The sequence below is a fragment of the Biomphalaria glabrata genome, chromosome 6 (genome assembly GCF_947242115.1).
Source record: "Biomphalaria glabrata chromosome 6, xgBioGlab47.1, whole genome shotgun sequence".
NCBI classification, from domain to species: domain Eukaryota; kingdom Metazoa; phylum Mollusca; class Gastropoda; family Planorbidae; genus Biomphalaria; species Biomphalaria glabrata.
In genome coordinates, this window is record NC_074716.1 from 6,274,244 (window position 1) to 6,286,469 (window position 12,226).

Here is a 12,226-nt window from a genome sequence, read left to right on the forward strand (position 1 = left end):
TGTAAAATATTCAAAATCTAGGTCAACTGAAATAAATAAAATATTGATTTAAGTTGTCACGGGGTTTAGTTTCCAACAGACAACAGACAACTACAGTGAGATAATTTCATATATATTTACCTTATAAACAATATAAATCCAACGTTTTTTTTTTAAAGACAAATATGTGTTTTTCCACACTACACAGCATTTACACCCTTACTTGCATAATTGTATAACATCAGTGTATCTCAATTCAGTTCGGCAGCACACCCACGTTCTGAAACTTAGCAGAGTTGCTGACTTTAAACATTAATTGTTAAGTTTTCAAGAACCAGACCACGGGAAAAAAAAATGTTGAAAACATAACTAGACCTAATTATTTGACCATTACACGTGTCATAATTGTATGAACACCTTTGTTTTGTTTTGTTTTGTTTTTGTTTTGTTTTGTTCTACATTTCTTACGTACGTTCCTTCATAATTAAAGATTATTACATCCTAATCCAATGCTTTTAGGACAGCTGTGAATGGCATCGGGCAGGGTTCGAACCCGGAACCAATCAGACGACACCCCAGAGCGCATACCACACGTTAATAAGACAATGAAATACAATAAATAATACCTTTAAAACGGCTCTCACTCAGTGGCTTGGTACGGTACCAGTGGGCACGTGTTCCTGAATATGCTGAAAGCCCTTTCTACTTAACCGTTCAAGAAACTAAATTTCTGCTCGACGGCAGGGGATGACCTTCAGGATGATAGTCCATACGGCCTGGAAGTCTGATAGTCCATACGGCCTGGAAGTCTGATAGTCCATACGGCCTGGAAGTCGCTTCGGCTTTATAATGTCTTGTCTTTTACAAGCATTTCTTTGAAACAAACTCTTTAGAGTGTTGATGCACTAAATTGAGTTTTAATTTATAAGCCTTGTTATACTACCCTTTTCAAAATTGAAAATTATATAAAAGGCCACATATCTAACATGTATAATCGAATGTAAGGTATATGTATGTATTTATGTATGTATGTCCTGTATAGAAATAAAAAAAAAACTCTTGACCAATTTTGATTTGGATGTTTCATTGAGGAGACCGTGGTGTATGTCCCTTCCACGGCCCTAAAAATAAACTTATTTTTTTTTAATTAAAGAACGAAACTTTTTTAACAAATCGGTTTTTACAGTATTTTATATTTGATATGAATAAGTCGACTGAACGGGTAAACCCATTTTCACACTCTACTTTCTTGGAAAAAATTAAAAAAAAATGTGAAACATTATCAATGTGTAACATACATCTAAATCCAACCCACTAGGGTCATATCTGACTATTGTATATATATATGTCCTATATTTCCTACAGATAAAATGAATAAATAATCATCGCCAAGCATTGATTCAGCACTGCGGCTGTATAGCCTCTGTGGCATTTTACGTCTCGAGAGACGATCTTTTCCCTTTGCAAAAGGGGGGGGGACAGGTGGCTGCAGGAGTTTGCCAGAGAGCAGTAGTCTTACTACTGTCCCCCCGCCTACGGGGCTCCAGGACCGGATTTTCTGTTAGGGCTTACTCCCTTAGCCTTAGACCTTACAGGGACACACACACAAGGCAGTGCGGCTATTGACCTATAGCTAGGGGTTGGGTTTGTGGGCAACAGGGTTGCCTCACATTTTGGGGCCAAACCTCCTCCGAGACCCTTGCAGTTTAGCCTGAGGCTTCGCAGCCTCAGTTTCCATCTGCCACCACGAGGAGGTACTGCTTAGGACTTGCTGTGGAGAGGCTATGTACTGGCAAGAGAGACTTACACAATTGCTCCCCTTTCACAGATGCTAGCCAACGGGGCCAACAAGTCAAGCTGCCGCACTAGACGCTTCACACAGCCTACGTAGTCCTGCTGTGAAAAATTACATTCTTAACACATAGGACAGCATTTTGTTTTTCGAATTCATTTTTCTCACGAACACACTGATATTCTCATGGATCTCTTAAATTACATTTCGTAAATTATGAGAACCCCAAGGATTGAGCCACAAACTATTTTATAACTTTTGGTGCAGCCAGTGGGGAGATATTTGGCCCACAAAACAGAGTTATCAATTGTTACTGCACAGAGAGTGTGTGTTAAGTCGTTACTGCAGCCTGACGAATAAACCCCGCCGTTACACTGTGTAGCACATCACAATGGTCAATAGCAGACGGCAAGGAAGTCACTGTGGATAGAAACGTCGTGTTAAACAGGGCCGGTCCTACAGATTTCGGGGCCCTATGCGAAACGGATTGCGAGGGGGCCTAGTCTGGATAGGGATAAGGATAATAAGTGAACATTAACATTTTTTTTGTTAGAAAATAAATACGTCTTTACATTTTGTTCAAACTTTACAAAGTACAAAATCATGGTGAAATTAAATCTACAATAAGCCAACAAGCATTCAGATCTGCCTTTTAGATTTATTATCGACTAGCAAAATATCGCTTTTGATTTTTTTAAGAGATCGAGATAGATTAAGATCTATATTTACAAGCCACAGACTATTACAGTAAATAAAGTATTGGAACTTCTTGTTTGGTTAAAATTCGCATTATTATTTATTAAATGAAGGCTGACATTGCCGTTTTATTAATCGCGAGTAGGATTGGCGTTTACGTCTTCAATGGCACCCAAAATGATTTTTTTTTCAATTTTTAGGCTATGAGTTTTCAGGATATTTTAATAATTTCAGGAGATTTCTAAGAGCTCATGGAAAATCAGGAGTCAGCGGAAATCCTGTCAAGTTAAAATGGATTAATTTTATAATTTACAACTAGTGTTAGCGCGGGGCCTATGAAAGTGCGGGGCCCACTGCGGCCGCATAGGTTTCAGTGCCCTAAGGCCGGCCCTGGTGCTAAACTAACTTTTACACATTTACTCATCGTGTCCATATTTGTTGGTGCTCACCAAACCAGCTTGTGGGGTCCCGTGTAAATTTAGATTAGTAAGCTTAGTCTCCATTTTGTTTTCAAATCTTTAACTATTGCTAACTTCATGAAACAAAATCATTTAATTTATGAATCAGTGAATCCTAGATTGTTGGCAAACAGAAATACTCACCTCGAAAACTAAGATGTAGGCCTACAGGGCATGGGTCCTGGACACACGAGTAGAAAAAAAAAGTTCCTTTTATCAGACCTTGCGATCTATAGGGGCAGATGATGTTAAGGTCATCTGTTTCTTTGGCCAAAGATTAACGAGCAGGCTAACATGTGGCCAGCACAAACGACAAACCGCTTTTACTTTCCCCAACTAAAGTCAGGTACCCATAAGAGTTCGATGGATTCAAGGGCGCCCTAAAAATCCCGAATTTCGAAATCCCAGTCTTCACAGAGATTCGAACCAAGGACCCCAGATTTAGAAGCCAAGCATTTAACGACTCAACCAGCGCGAACCCCGAACTCCCAAGCACCCTTATTTTATAAAAAATGTTTGACATGTTTCGGATATTCCTTCAGAGATGAAGATAATCTAACTCCTAGTTCAAACTTCCCGCAGGACGACGGGGAATGGCAGCGGACAGGGCCTAAACCCGGGACCATTGAGACAACCGAACGATAGTCCCGCGCGCATACCACAAGACCCTTATGTAGGCTTACGGGAACGAACTAGGAATCACATATACGTAACATGTGCGAAACAAGACAAGCGATGGGAAGACAACATCAAAGAATGGACGGGCCTCTCATTGAATGAAATTCAAGGCCAAGAGAGGAATGGAGAAATACGGTTGACAGATCTTGTGTGGTGCCCCAACGGTTCAAAAGACTAAGGGACACGTGAAGGCGATGCGAAAGAACAGCGTTAATTAGACTCGTCCCACTTGCGTTGTCCCCTTTCTATCTTAGACATAGCTGAGAAGCTTGCTAGCTTAATAACAAGTAAAATTTCCCTTTCAGACCTTTCGATCAACGGGGCAGAGGATGTTAAGGTCATCTGTTTCATTGTTCAACGATTAACGAGCAGGGTGTCATGTGGCCAGCACAACGACCAACCGCCTTTACTTTCCCCAACTAAAGTCAGTCGGCCCGTGTTCGAGAGTATGGTGGTAGTCCGCACTACTCGCCCGTCCAAGAAACTAGCAAATTGACTGACAGATAATAAAATCATAATCCAGCTTAGATATGACCAGGATATTGCCCTACCTGCGTTGATTTGGTCATGCTCTTAGGTAGATGTAATCAAAAGAGACATTCAAACAGTAGACATTGATGTTGACTACTTGGACGACTACTAGGAAGACAGGAAGACTGCACTATGTCCAGAGATGTACAAGAAACCTAGGGACTAAGAAACCTAGGGACTAAGAAACCTAGGGACTAAGAAACCTAGGGACTAAGAAACCTAGGGACTAAGAAACCTAGGGACTAAGAAACCTAGGGACTAAGAAACATGGGGACTAAGAAACCTAGGGACTAAGAAACCTAGGGACTAAGAAACCTAGGGACTAAGAAACCTAGGGACTAAGAAACCTAGGGACTAAGAAACCTAGGGACTAAGAAACCTAGGGACTAAGAAACCTAGGGACTAAGAAACCTAGGGACTAAGAAACCTAGGGACTAAGAAACCTAGGGACTAAGAAACCTAGGGACTAAGAAACCTAGGGACTAAGAAACCTAGGGACTAAGAAACCTAGGGACTAAGAAACCTAGGGACTAAGAAACCTAGGGACTAAGAAACCTAGGGACTAAGAAACCTAGGGACTAAGAAACCTAGGGACTAAGAAACCTAGGGACTAAGAAACCTAGGGACTAAGAAACCTAGGGACTAAGAAACCTAGGGACTAAGAAACCTAGGGACTAAGAAACCTAGGGACTAAGAAACCTAGGGACTAAGAAACCTAGGGACTAAGAAACCTAGGGACTAAGAAACCTAGGGACTAAGAAACCTGGGGACTAAGAAACCTAGGGACTAAGAAACCTGGGGACTAAGAAACCTAGGGACTAAGAAACCTAGGGACTAAGAAACCTAGGGACTAAGAAACCTAGGGACTAAGAAACCTAGGGACTAAGAAACCTAGGGACTAAGAAACCTAGGGACTAAGAAACCTAGGGACTAAGAAACCTAGGGACTAAGAAACCTAGGGACTAAGAAACCTAGGGACTAAGAAACCTAGGGACTAAGAAACCTAGGGACTAAGAAACCTAGGGACTAAGAAACCTAGGGACTAAGAAACCTAGGGACTAAGAAACCTAGGGACTAAAGAAAAAAGCTATGACCTCAGCTCTGGAAGAAAAGTGAAAATAGTTGGGTCCTCTGCCATAAAAAGCAATGTCCACATCTTCCTGCATTTTATGTGGACTAAATCGCCTCTCGAGAACATGTCTCTCTCTCTACAGTGACCACTAGATGTGTCAGAGTAGTAGCAAGTTTTCCATACACAGCTGACCAACCTTTGTAAGAGCGATTATTTTGCTTTCAATAACTACTGAAAGTTAAATTTAAAATAAATGACCAGCGCGAAGAATCCTGGTTAAGTGAAGGTATAAATCTACTAGAATTTATGAAATTATTATTATAGGCAATATAGGCCTATGAATCCAGACTTAGAGGACGGTGGGTAAAATGTTTTTTTGATTTATTAATCAAACACCTTACTGAATATCGTCTAAATACGGGGAAAAAAAACAGCTCACATGTCTGTTCAGGATGAATATTGTCAAAATTAAATGTAACTTTAGAAGAAAATATTTCAAAAAATTGTAGCGGTCAAACTGGAGTCTCCCGAGTGTGGTCAATTAGCTAATATTTCTTTTCCCAAGACATAAAACTGTCAAATTTGTGGGTAAATCATTAGAGCCGTTATCGAGAACTGTGTCCATTCCGACTTTTGTTGTTTTTTTTTTTTGCTTTCTGGTGAAGAAATTGCAAGCTGAATGGAGGAATTATAAAAACGTTAGTGTGGTCGTTTGAGAAGTAGCTGTCCTCTTTATTTCCCTTGGAGAGGAACCTCTCTTTCTAGTCTCATCTTTTAACTCTGCGGTTACCGCAGGGCAGGGGCGGACTGGGTGTCAACATCGGCACTGGCATTACTGCGCAGTTCAGCCCACATTTTCCAACCCTAATGTCACGTTAAATAGCACCTTTTCTGGTGTACTTGTGATGTACCAGGATGGCTGCCTGGTCGTGCGGTTTGCGCGCTGGACTGTCGTTCGGATTTATCTACGGTCGAGGGTTCAAACCCTAACCGCTCCCATCCCCCGTCGTCCTGCGGGAGGTTTGGACTAGGAAGTAAACTATCTTCAACTCTGAAGGAACATCCGAAACATGTAAAACATTTTACAAACATTTTTTACAATTAGCTGACAGATCTACATTTCACTTGCATTATTGCCGCGCATGGCTACTACCGAGTACTATAGTGACAAACTGACAAGTCCAGCCATAAAGAATTACATAACATATCTCACAAAATTACTTATGAAAATCCAATAGAATACATCAAGTGCACAACATATTAGCTACCAGTAATAACTTATACAGCCGTTCTCTTCTTTGACCATGGTGACTACTACTTTTGACCATGCGGTCAGCATTCAGAACGAGACTTTTTTACCCATCATTCCAAGCAAACCTTCACGTGAATTTTAAGTGATTCCCGGCTGGCTCGTGTCACGGTGAGTCTCAAACGATTCTTTGACACCTTATAATATGCAACGTTTAATAATGCATCGGAGGCTTGGTGGTTGAGCGGTAAAACGCTTGGCTTCCAAACCGGGAGTCCCGGGTTCGAATTCTGGTGAAGACTGGAAATTTCCGGATCTTTGGGCGCCTCTGAGTCCACCCAGCTTTATGAGTACCTGACATTACTTGGGAAAAGTAAAGGCGTTTGGTTTATGTACCGGCCACATGACACCCTTGTTTACTGTGGGCCACAGAAACATAAGACCTTTACATCATCTGCCCTATAGATCACAAGGGGAACTTAACTAAATTTTTTAAAATAATGCATCAAAACTTGAACACGTGAATGCGTGGGAATGCTTAACTTAATAGATAGCAGCAATGTAGGCCTACAGGATTTGCATATGTTTTCCAAGAAGAGGACATATTCTCCTTTTCTGATGTCGCGTCCTCCGTCCGGCAGGCATTGGCCTAAAGCTTAAAGATATCCGTCTTAAGCTATGCTGTTTACTACAAGACCGCACTACAAAACCATCCTCGAATTATATAAATGTATTTTCATAGACAATATGTATATATATATAGTCTATGGTATTTCATATCTATTGGCTATCAATCGGGAAAAATATGTACTGACGTCACGATAGTCTAAAAACAAGAATCTATAATAGCTTAGTGAAATGAATAACACAGTTGCGCTATGGATTTCTAAGTGTACGGATGTGTTTTGTTGAGTTCTTGGCTTAGTACGAGGTAGAGTCGCCGACACTAGATTTGTCCATATTTATTGGATTACACTTTATCTTTCTTCAACATTATCCTTAGCGTGATTCATTAGTTGATGGCTGTGGTGTGTGTCGAGTGAGTGTTTTAATTACAAGTAATTCCTATTCAGGCTATTGTCGTATTTAGATATAATACATAAATATCTAAATGGACCTCATTCACCAATCGTAAACAAACAAACATTTAGCCAAGTGGTGCTCTATCTCTTCTCTATAATTTACAATCTAATGTCTAATTCATGATGGTTGTCACGTGACAGTTTTTTTTTTCGTTGTTTTATCAATAAGATCACGTGACTAAATCTTGTTTGTTTACGCTTGGTGAATGAGGTCCATTCTACACTTGAGTAAAATAAGTCATCGGGATTCCTTCATCAATACACACTCAGGCATCTAACTTACAAGGATACTCATCAATGATACCGTAATGCATGCTGTAACAAGAGTTTGGATATAGGCCTATATCTATGTATACTACAACAAGAACTGAATTTACGGGCCTTATTGTCATTCAAAGTTGCCCACTGGGTATTTCCCAAATGCTCAAATAGCCGGCCCGTTCTTGTCTTTGAAACGTAAGCTGTTTCCTTCCTGTGCGCAACAAAGATGTTTTGTTAAATTTCCATCTATATACATCTTTCTGGACTAAGTAGTCCTAGGATCCTTTCTCTTGTCTGGACCAGTTGGGAAAGGGGGAGGGAAAAAGGTGATATCTTGGTGAATGTTTACAAGATTGTTTTTTAAATGCATACAAAATCTCCACTAAAGAGTCCTCAAGGGACTAATGAAACCTATACTCGGTGGCATTTTACGTCTCGAGAGACGATCTTTTCCCTTTGCAACTTCTTGGTGTGACTAAAGAGGCCAATCCTTGATACACAGCTGCGATCGCAGTTTGGGCATATGTAATCACCAGGCGCCGTTGCATTTTCACCCTTCTTTCTGCTACCACATCTGTCAAGTACGATTTCTTTCCTTTACTTAAGATATCAAACAAAATAATTAATTACCAATAGCTAATTAACTAATTGTTTATTTTTTCTAATTGATTCTTGTGTTGTCAGGTAAAAGAAACAATTGTGCAAAAATTCAGCTTAATCCGAGATTGGGTGTGGGAGAAATAACGTGTACAAACCTTTTACCAGACAGACAAGCAGACAGAATGAGTTAATAAAAGCTTTGTAAAAAAAAAAAAAAGATAACTACGTGGGAAAGTAGATGTTGTGGGAGAGGCTGTAACTAAAAAATTGGGAAGGTGGAGTTTGGGTGGTGACGACCTTAGAGTAAAAGGCAGTATGGAGCATAGAGTCTAATGTAAGTCCTGAAGCTTTAATAATTAAACGTTAGGGACCAGCGGCTCTCCAGCCTTCTATTAGTTCAGCATACAGATTGTCTTGTAGGAGTCAACCTTGTGGCATTCTGTGAGCATGTCCAAACCCCTTGCTACGCCACTGCTACTACTGACGACACTCTGGCACTCTGCCCTTCACAGCATGTCATCGTTGTTGTTTTTTTCCTTCCGATAGTAAGTTGACCATGTTTCACTACCGTATAGCTGAGTAATCATCACTCAGGTCCGTAATATAAGGCTTTTGGTATTGTTAGCAAGATATTGCCCCACACTCTTTTCTGAAGCCATATTTTTGGTGTCGTTGTCCAGAAGTAAATCACTGGAGATAATGAGGCCAAGATAAAAAAACAAAGAAATATATTAATCAGGGAACTCCTCTACGCCGATGATGCAGTTAGTGTTGCTGAATTTGATTTATACTAAGCTTTAGACCCTGGATGGCACACTGCAAGACTATATTACTAATTCAAAGCACAAGCACGGCGACTCCATGTATATAGAACGTTGAAATTAGTATTTAGAGTGTTTCTCCATAACTAATGGGTTCTTTGTGTTTAAATTTAGGGTTAGGGTTTAACTCGCTTTAGAGTTTTGAAAAAATAATGGCGTCCCGTCCACTCCAAAGTTCCGGATCCGCCCTTGTGTTTTCTACATTTTATATAACATTTTATATAAGATATTTTATTACATCTTAGCATGTTATTTAAATATATATTTTTTTGTGCGAGGTGTAACTGATAAGAACGAAACAAAAAATTAATAAGTCATTATGCAATGTAGCCTGACTATCTATATGTCTTATTCGTGCTGATCTGTTCAGGAATACATTGCTATTATGAAATTATGATGAAGTATTTTCTACTTTATCTATCCTCTCACCAGTATTCGAGACGAAGGCTTTCATAATGAGTCATGCAACTAACTGAACCTTGTACTGTTTCTAGAATAATAGAATAGACTTAAAGATGTTCCTAATGAGTCATGCAACTAACTGAACCTTGTACTGTTTCTAGAATAATAGAATAGACTTAAAGATGTTCCTAATGAGTCATGCAACTAACTGAACCTTGTACTGTTTCTAGAATAATAGAATAGACTTAAAGATGTTCCTAATGAGTCATGCAACTAACTGAACCTTGTACTGTTTCTAGAATAATAGAATAGACTTAAAGATGTTCCTAATGAGTCATGCAACTAACTGAACCTTGTACTGTTTCTAGAATAATAGAATAGACTTAAAGATGTTCCTAATGAGTCATGCAACTAACTGAACCTTGTACTGTTTCTAGAATAATAGAATAGACTTAAAGATGTTGCAAAAGTCATTTTTAGTTTTATTATGTCGTACCGACAATCTCAGGTCCTGGACAAGTTGGTCTCAATTGTTTCATGTTGAGTAAAAAGATCCAGACCTTATTTCTAGGAGATGAACCACATTCAAAACACCGCACGCAGTCAGTGTAGTTTCGTTAAAATCAAAGGGAAACAAATCCTACTAGGCCTACTGTGTATACATAGCCACTTGTCAAATTAGTGGCACTGATTAAAAATTTTTTTACAGCGTTAAAATTGAGTTTATATGATTGTATAGGTAAATAATATAGATCTCGGTCTATTAGTTTTTAATACTACATTATATAATTGAAGTAAATGTCTTCAAAGAGATTGAATCACACGCGGTATTATCAGGTATCATTTCTGCATTTTCTAATGTGGGCCAGATAAACAGTTAATGTACATTTTATTACAAAGCTTATATCAACCCACTCGAAGTGTCTGTCTGATAAAAAAAAATGTGTACACGTTATTTCTCCCACACCTAATCTCAGATACCCCCTTCTTCCCCCCCCCACCACTTATCTAGCTGCTAGATCTGTAAGCTCTGAGGTAAAATTGTGTCTGTCTTACGAAATTCATTTTCCTTTGGTTTCTACCAGCACCACACAATCTGTCTTAGTCAGAAAGCGCAAATCAAAGTTAAATTAAGAAAGCGTGGGTCGGGTTGATTCTTCATTGTGGGATACATTCGAAGCAGTTAATTATGTTCCTTTGAAATGTGTTGAGTCGAAAAATCATTGACGTGTTTAGAAAGACATCTTGTAGGGTTTCCAATTGTTTGCGTAAAAAGCGTCAACTGAATGATGGTACATCCCTGGGTGGAGATTTGATTGTTGTAATTTACAGGGGCACATGCTTCAATTTTTTACTTCTTTTTTAAAAAAACATTTCTGACTATGTTTGTTGCAGAAGCTTTTCACTAAAACAGTATGAAAAGTTCTACTTAGGAGTAGAGGCGACTTTACTTAATTTATCAATTTAGTGTTTTATACATTGTTAATACTATCAATTTTACGTGATTAATAGACAAAATGGATTATTACTACAATGCAAATGTAACAGTTTTTTTTTATCCCTGAAAATAAACTAAAAGCAAATTTTTCACTCCCTTTGTCAGCACCACAAGAAGTGGAAGAGCGCCCAGGGTTTTGAGAAACGCTGGCCTCAACATTTGAACCAAATAAAAGAACATACACAATTCTAAACTGAACAACAACAAAAAAAGATTGTAGATGACATTAATATAATGCACTTTGACATATTGTAATAAACCCAGCGCATTTTATTTAGCCCGGTCATTACAAGAGATAAAGCGCTAAGCATAACGATCATTTCAAGAGATAAAGCGCTAAGCATAACTTATTAATTACAAGAGATAAAGCGCCAAACATAACGGTCATTATCAGACGGATCAAGAAACATAAGGCGTAATTAGATTTTTCTGCATGTATGTTTGTAAGTTGAAAAATGTTTCCAGAACTTGATTTTATTAATTGAAAATTTTCAGACAATCAAATTTGTCTTGAAGATCTTTGGAACCCTTCTGTGTGTGGCTCTCCCTCCCCTAGAGGGTAACGTCCGGGGCATGACGAACCCTTCTGTGTAAATATAAATAAAATGCAAAGACGAATTTATTTTCTAATACAAAATCTTAATTTTTTTACTTATTATCCTCATCACAACCCAGAATAGGCCCCGCGCAATCCGTTTCGCATAGGGCCCCTCCATCTGTAGGACCGGCCCTGTCCGTGACCATCGAGAATTCCTAAGGAAAGTCCAGCGCGCATACTGCACAACCAGACAGCCATATTCCGGCTGGTCTCGTCGTTTGAGAGAAAAGTCATATATCTTAAAAAAGCTTGGCATGTGTAATAAGCTGTAACGAGCGCACTCGGTGTCCTAGCTTCAACAGAATATTACACCCCATTCTCTCGTGCACTCTTACCAGCTTGGCTCTGATTGGTTATATTTTATCTTACGATGAAGAAGAAAACACACTGGGGTATAAAAAAAGTCACACCACCTCTAATTACATAACTATTAGATATTTCCGTGTTTTGACTATTGATAAACTCTGTCATAGCCCATCCAACGTAAATATACACTTATTTTTAATAGA

General features: G+C 39.0%; 2 protein-coding genes across 14 annotated transcripts in view; one reads left to right on the forward strand and one right to left on the reverse strand.

Annotated features, from left to right (window-relative positions):
* The window catches only part of LOC106078207 (uncharacterized), an 83,748-nt gene that overhangs the window by 69,037 nt on the left and 2,485 nt on the right, over positions 1–12,226 (reverse strand). The window contains exon 1 of one of the 3 annotated variants that reach the window (XM_056031920.1): positions 121–217. The exons of the other annotated variants lie outside the window; for them this stretch is intronic. The gene's annotated coding sequence lies outside the window, so the exon portion shown is untranslated. Of the gene's footprint in view, positions 1–120; positions 218–12,226 lie in introns of those variants that run through there. 3 annotated transcript variants of the gene reach the window in all.
* The window catches only part of LOC106058660 (uncharacterized), a 44,182-nt gene that overhangs the window by 22,398 nt on the left and 9,558 nt on the right, over positions 1–12,226 (forward strand). The window contains exon 1 of one of the 11 annotated variants that reach the window (XM_056031935.1): positions 7,368–7,386. The exons of 9 other annotated variants lie outside the window; for them this stretch is intronic. The gene's annotated coding sequence lies outside the window, so the exon portion shown is untranslated. Of the gene's footprint in view, positions 1–7,367; positions 7,387–11,992; positions 12,201–12,226 lie in introns of those variants that run through there. One more of the 11 variants, XM_013216119.2, reaches the window with a different exon arrangement.